Genomic DNA, 7,547 nt, shown 5'->3' on the forward strand with positions numbered 1-7,547 from the left:
GCGTCTAAGACCGATCGGCCACACAGATTCACATCGTGAAAGAAGGAAGCTAAACCCCTTGAGTCTGGCGTCTTAGACCGCTCGGGCATCCTGACGTGGTTTTGTGTAATTCGGACGTTTTAAAATTACATCTCATCCAGTTATTTTCTTAAAACATCGTGTCAAAATTGGATTCGAACCCTCGCCCTCATACAAGGACCAGAATACACAGATTCACATCGTGATTAAGGAAACTAAGCCTCTTGAGTCTAGCGCCTAAGACGGCTCGGCCATCCAGACGTGGTTTTAAGTAATTTAGACGTTTAAAATTACATCTCTTCGAGTTATTTTTATAAAACATATCGTGTCAGAAGTGGGATTCGAACCCACGCCCTCATACGGAGGACCAGAATACACAGATTCACATCGTGAACGAAGGAAGCTAAGCCCCTTGAGTCTGGCGCATTAGACCGCTCGGCCATCCTGACGTGGTTTTGTGTAATTTGGACGTTTTTAAAATTACATCTCATCCAGTTATTTTCATAAACAATATCGTTTCAGAAGTGGGATTCGAACCCACGCCCTCATACGAGGACCAGAATACACAGATTTACTTCGTGAACGAAGAAAGCTAAGCCCCTTGAGTCTCGCGCCTTAGACCGCTCGGCCATCCAGACGTGGTTTTATGTAATTTGGACGTTTTAAAATTATATCTCACCCAGTTATTTTCTTAAAACATATAGTGTCAGAAGTGGAATTCGAACCCACGCCCTCATACGAGGACCAGAATACACAGATTAACATCGTGAACGAAGGAAGCTAAGCCCCTTGAGTCAGGCGCCTTAGACCGCTCGGCCATCCTGACGTGGTTCTGTGTAATTTGGACGTTTTAAAATTACATCTCATCCAGTTATTTTCTTAAAACATATCGTGTCAGAAGAGGGATTCGAACCCACGCCCTCAAAGGAGGACCAGAATACACAGATTCACATCGTGAACGAAGGAAGCTAATCCCCTTAAGTCTGGCGCCTTAGACCGCTCTGCCATCCTGACGTGGTTTTGTGTAATTCGGACGGTTTAAAATTACATCTCATCCAGTTATTTTCTTAAAACATATCGTGTCAAAATTGGATTCGAACCCTCGCCCTCATACAAGGACCAGAATACACAGATTTACATCGTGAACGAAGGAAGCTAAGCCCCTTGAGTCTCGCGCCTTAGACCGCTCGGCCATCCAGACGTGGTTTTATGTAATTTGGACGTTTTAAAATTATATCTCACCCAGTTATTTTCTTAAAACATATCGTGTCAGAAGTAAAATTCGAACCCACGCCCTCATACGAGGACCAGAATACACAGATTCACATCGTGAACGAAGGAAGCTAAGCCCCTTGAGTCTAGCGCCTAAGACCGCTCGGCCATCCTGACGTGGTTTTAAGTAATTTAGACGTTTAAAATTACATCTCTTCGAGTTACTTTTATAAAACATATCGTGTCAGAAGTGGAATTCGAACCCACGCCCTCATACGAGGACCAGAATACACAGATTCATATCGTGAACGAAGGAAGCTAAGCCCCTTGAGTCTCGCGCCTTAGACCGCTCGGCCATCCTGACGTGGTTTTATGTAATTTGGACGTTTTAAAATTATATCTCACCCAGTTATTTTCTTAAAACATATCGTGTCAAAATTTGATTCGAACCCACGCCCTCATACGAGGACCAGAATACACAGATTCATATCGTGAACGAAGGAAGCTAAGCCCCTTGAGTCTAGCGCCTAAGACCGCTCGGCCATCCTGACGTGGTTTTAAGTAATTTAGACGTTTAAAATTACATCTCTTCGAGTTATTTTCATAAACAATATCGTTTCAGAAGTGGGATTTGAACCCACGCCCTCATACGAGGACCAGAATACACAGATTCACATCGTGAACGAAGGAAGCTAAGCCCCTTGAGTCTAGCGCCTAAGACCGCTCGGCCATCCTGACGTGGTTTTAAGTAATTTAGACGTTTAAAATTACATCTCTTTGAGTTACTTTTATAAAACATATCGTGTCAGAAGTGGAATTCGAACCCACGCCCTCATACGAGGACCAGAATACACAGATTCATATCGTGAACGAAGGAAGCTAAGCCCCTTGAGTCTCGCGCCTTAGACCGCTCGGCCATCCTGACGTTGTTTTGTGTAATTTGGACGTTTTAAAATTACACCTCATCCAGTTATTTTCATAAACAATATCGTGTCAGAAGTGGGATTCGAACCCACGCCCTCATACGAGGACCAGAATACACAGATTCACATCGTGAACGAAGGAAGCTAAGCCCCTTGAGTCTAGCGCCTAAGACCGCTCGGCCATCCTGACGTGGTTTTAAGTAATTTAGACGTTTAAAATTACATCTCTTCGAGTTACTTTTATAAAACATATCGTGTCAGAAGTGGAATTCGAACCCACGCCCTCATACGAGGACCAGAATACACAGATTCATATCGTGAACGAAGGAAGCTAAGCCCCTTGAGTCTCGCGCCTTAGACCGCTCGGCCATCCTGACGTGGTTTTATGTAATTTGGACGTTTTAAAATTATATCTCACCCAGTTATTTTCTTAAAACATATCGTGTCAAAATATGATTCGAACCCACGCCCTCATACGAGGACCAGAATACACAGATTCATATCGTGAACGAAGGAAGCTAAGCCCCTTGAGTCTAGCGCCTAAGACCGCTCGGCCATCCTGACGTGGTTTTAAGTAATTTAGACGTTTAAAATTACATCTCTTCGAGTTATTTTCATAAACAATATCGTTTCAGAAGTGGGATTTGAACCCACGCCCTCATACGAGGACCAGAATACACAGATTCACATCGTGAACGAAGGAAGCTAAGCCCCTTAAGTCTGGCGCCTTAGACCGCTCTGCCATCCTGACGTGGTTTTGTGTAATTCGGACGGTTTAAAATTACATCTCATCCAGTTATTTTCTTAAAACATATCGTGTCAAAATTGGATTCGAACCCTCGCCCTCATACAAGGACCAGAATACACAGATTTACATCGTGAACGAAGGAAGCTAAGCCCCTTGAGTCTCGCGCCTTAGACCGCTCGGCCATCCAGACGTGGTTTTATGTAATTTGGACGTTTTAAAATTATATCTCACCCAGTTATTTTCTTAAAACATATCGTGTCAGAAGTAAAATTCGAACCCACGCCCTCATACGAGGACCAGAATACACAGATTCACATCGTGAACGAAGGAAGCTAAGCCCCTTGAGTCTAGCGCCTAAGACCGCTCGGCCATCCTGACGTGGTTTTAAGTAATTTAGACGTTTAAAATTACATCTCTTCGAGTTACTTTTATAAAACATATCGTGTCAGAAGTGGAATTCGAACCCACGCCCTCATACGAGGACCAGAATACACAGATTCATATCGTGAACGAAGGAAGCTAAGCCCCTTGAGTCTCGCGCCTTAGACCGCTCGGCCATCCTGACGTGGTTTTATGTAATTTGGACGTTTTAAAATTATATCTCACCCAGTTATTTTCTTAAAACATATCGTGTCAAAATTTGATTCGAACCCACGCCCTCATACGAGGACCAGAATACACAGATTCATATCGTGAACGAAGGAAGCTAAGCCCCTTGAGTCTAGCGCCTAAGACCGCTCGGCCATCCTGACGTGGTTTTAAGTAATTTAGACGTTTAAAATTACATCTCTTCGAGTTATTTTCATAAACAATATCGTTTCAGAAGTGGGATTTGAACCCACGCCCTCATACGAGGACCAGAATACACAGATTCACATCGTGAACGAAGGAAGCTAAGCCCCTTGAGTCTAGCGCCTAAGACCGCTCGGCCATCCTGACGTGGTTTTAAGTAATTTAGACGTTTAAAATTACATCTCTTTGAGTTACTTTTATAAAACATATCGTGTCAGAAGTGGAATTCGAACCCACGCCCTCATACGAGGACCAGAATACACAGATTCATATCGTGAACGAAGGAAGCTAAGCCCCTTGAGTCTCGCGCCTTAGACCGCTCGGCCATCCTGACGTTGTTTTGTGTAATTTGGACGTTTTAAAATTACACCTCATCCAGTTATTTTCATAAACAATATCGTGTCAGAAGTGGGATTCGAACCCACGCCCTCATACGAGGACCAGAATACACAGATTCACATCGTGAACGAAGGAAGCTAAGCCCCTTGAGTCTAGCGCCTAAGACCGCTCGGCCATCCTGACGTGGTTTTAAGTAATTTAGACGTTTAAAATTACATCTCTTCGAGTTACTTTTATAAAACATATCGTGTCAGAAGTGGAATTCGAACCCACGCCCTCATACGAGGACCAGAATACACAGATTCATATCGTGAACGAAGGAAGCTAAGCCCCTTGAGTCTCGCGCCTTAGACCGCTCGGCCATCCTGACGTGGTTTTATGTAATTTGGACGTTTTAAAATTATATCTCACCCAGTTATTTTCTTAAAACATATCGTGTCAAAATTTGATTCGAACCCACGCCCTCATACGAGGACCAGAATACACAGATTCATATCGTGAACGAAGGAAGCTAAGCCCCTTGAGTCTAGCGCCTAAGACCGCTCGGCCATCCTGACGTGGTTTTAAGTAATTTAGACGTTTAAAATTACATCTCTTCGAGTTATTTTCATAAACAATATCGTTTCAGAAGTGGGATTTGAACCCACGCCCTCATACGAGGACCAGAATACACAGATTCACATCGTGAACGAAGGAAGCTAAGCCCCTTGAGTCTCGCGCCTTACACCGCTCGGCCATCCAGACGTGGTTTTATGTAATTTGGTCGTTTTAAAATTATATCTCACCCAGTTATTTTCTTAAAACATATCGTGTCAGAAGTGGGATTCGAACCCACGCCCTCATACGAGGACTAGAATACACAGATTCACATCGTGAACGAAGGAAGCTAAGCCCCTTGAGTCTAGCGCCTAAGACCGCTCGGCCATCCTGACGTGGTTCTGTGTAATTTGGACGTTTTAAAATTACATCTCATCCAGTTATTTTCTTAAAACATATCTTGTCAGAAGAGGGATTCGAACCCACGCCCTCAAAGGAGGACCAAAATACACAGATTCACATCGTGAATGATGGAAGCTAATCCCCTTGAGTCTGGCGCCCTAGACCGCTCGGCCATCCTGACATGGTTTTGTGTAATTTGGACGTTTTAAAATTATATTTAACCCAGTTATTTTCTTAAAACATATCGTGTCAGAAGTGGGATTCGAACCCACGCCCTCATACGAGGACCAGAATACACAGATTCACATCGTGAACGAAGGAAGCTAAGCCCCTTGAGTCTAGCGCCTAAGACCGCTCGGCCATCCTGACGTGGTTTTAAGTAATTTAGACGTTTAAAATTACATCTCTTTGAGTTACTTTTATAAAACATATCGTGTCAGAAGTGGAATTCGAACCCACGCCCTCATACGAGGACCAGAATACACAGATTCATATCGTGAACGAAGGAAGCTAAGCCCCTTGAGTCTCGCGCCTTAGACCGCTCGGCCATCCTGACGTTGTTTTGTGTAATTTGGACGTTTTAAAATTACACCTCATCCAGTTATTTTCATAAACAATATCGTGTCAGAAGTGGGATTCGAACCCACGCCCTCATACGAGGACCAGAATACACAGATTCACATCGTGAACGAAGGAAGCTAAGCCCCTTGAGTCTAGCGCCTAAGACCGCTCGGCCATCCTGACGTGGTTTTAAGTAATTTAGACGTTTAAAATTACATCTCTTCGAGTTACTTTTATAAAACATATCGTGTCAGAAGTGGAATTCGAACCCACGCCCTCATACGAGGACCAGAATACACAGATTCATATCGTGAACGAAGGAAGCTAAGCCCCTTGAGTCTCGCGCCTTAGACCGCTCGGCCATCCTGACGTGGTTTTATGTAATTTGGACGTTTTAAAATTATATCTCACCCAGTTATTTTCTTAAAACATATCGTGTCAAAATTTGATTCGAACCCACGCCCTCATACGAGGACCAGAATACACAGATTCATATCGTGAACGAAGGAAGCTAAGCCCCTTGAGTCTAGCGCCTAAGACCGCTCGGCCATCCTGACGTGGTTTTAAGTAATTTAGACGTTTAAAATTACATCTCTTCGAGTTATTTTCATAAACAATATCGTTTCAGAAGTGGGATTTGAACCCACGCCCTCATACGAGGACCAGAATACACAGATTCACATCGTGAACGAAGGAAGCTAAGCCCCTTGAGTCTCGCGCCTTACACCGCTCGGCCATCCAGACGTGGTTTTATGTAATTTGGTCGTTTTAAAATTATATCTCACCCAGTTATTTTCTTAAAACATATCGTGTCAGAAGTGGGATTCGAACCCACGCCCTCATACGAGGACTAGAATACACAGATTCACATCGTGAACGAAGGAAGCTAAGCCCCTTGAGTCTAGCGCCTAAGACCGCTCGGCCATCCTGACGTGGTTCTGTGTCATTTGGACGTTTTAAAATTACATCTCATCCAGTTATTTTCTTAAAACATATCTTGTCAGAAGAGGGATTCGAACCCACGCCCTCAAAGGAGGACCAAAATACACAGATTCACATCGTGAATGATGGAAGCTAATCCCCTTGAGTCTGGCGCCCTAGACCGCTCGGCCATCCTGACATGGTTTTGTGTAATTTGGACGTTTTAAAATTATATTTAACCCAGTTATTTTCTTAAAACATATCGTGTCAGAAGTGGGATTCGAACCCACGCCCTCATACGAGGACCAGAAAACAATGATTCACATCGTGAACGAAGGAAGCTAAGCCCCTTGAGTCTAGCGTCTAAGACCGATCGGCCACACAGATTCACATCGTGAAAGAAGGAAGCTAAACCCCTTGAGTCTGGCGTCTTAGACCGCTCGGGCATCCTGTCGTGGTTTTGTGTAATTCGGACGTTTTAAAATTACATCTCATCCAGTTATTTTCTTAAAACATCGTGTCAAAATTGGATTCGAACCCTCGCCCTCATACAAGGACCAGAATACACAGATTCACATCGTGAACGAAGGAAGCTAAGCCCCTTGAGTCTAGCGCCTAAGACCGCTCGGCCATCCTGACGTGGTTTTAAGTAATTTAGACGTTTAAAATTACATCCCTTCGAGTTATTTTCATAAACAATATCGTATCAGAAGTGGTATTCGAATCCATGCCCTCATACTAGGACCAGAATACACAGATTTACATCGTGAACGAAGGAAACTAAGCCCCTTGAGTCTCGCGCCGTAGATCGCTCGGCCATCCAGACGTGGTTTTATGTAATTTGGACGTTTTAAAATTATATCTCATCCAGTTATTTTCTTAAAACATATCGTGTCAAAATTGGATTCGAACCCTCGCCCTCATACAAGGACCAGAATAAACAGATTCACATCGTGAGCGAAGGAAGCTAAGCCCCTTGAGTCTGGCGCCAAAGACCGCTCGGCCATCCTGACGTGGCTTTATGTAATTTGGAAGTTTCAAAATTATATCTCATCCAGTTATTTTCTGAAAACATATCGTATCAGAAGAGGGAT

The 7,547-nt window shown here is 43.7% G+C and overlaps 2 non-coding genes across 2 annotated transcripts; both read right to left on the reverse strand.

Annotated features, from left to right (window-relative positions):
- Positions 1 to 4,842: 4,842 nt before the first annotated feature.
- TRNAL-CAA (transfer RNA leucine (anticodon CAA)) lies at positions 4,843 to 4,964 on the reverse strand. Its single transcript has 2 exons — positions 4,927 to 4,964; positions 4,843 to 4,888 (listed from the first exon to the last, which is right to left on the reverse strand). It is a non-coding gene; the product is annotated as a tRNA-Leu (tRNA).
- A 1,378-nt stretch (positions 4,965 to 6,342) lies between these two features.
- TRNAL-CAA (transfer RNA leucine (anticodon CAA)) lies at positions 6,343 to 6,464 on the reverse strand. The gene is made up of 2 exons: positions 6,427 to 6,464; positions 6,343 to 6,388 (listed from the first exon to the last, which is right to left on the reverse strand). It is a non-coding gene; the product is annotated as a tRNA-Leu (tRNA).
- Positions 6,465 to 7,547: the final 1,083 nt, after the last annotated feature.

Source organism: Phalangium opilio, unplaced genomic scaffold (genome assembly GCF_054372755.1).
Source record: "Phalangium opilio isolate 3A_F unplaced genomic scaffold, DU_Popi_V2 ptg001662l_1, whole genome shotgun sequence".
Lineage (NCBI taxonomy): Eukaryota > Metazoa > Arthropoda > Arachnida > Opiliones > Phalangiidae > Phalangium > Phalangium opilio.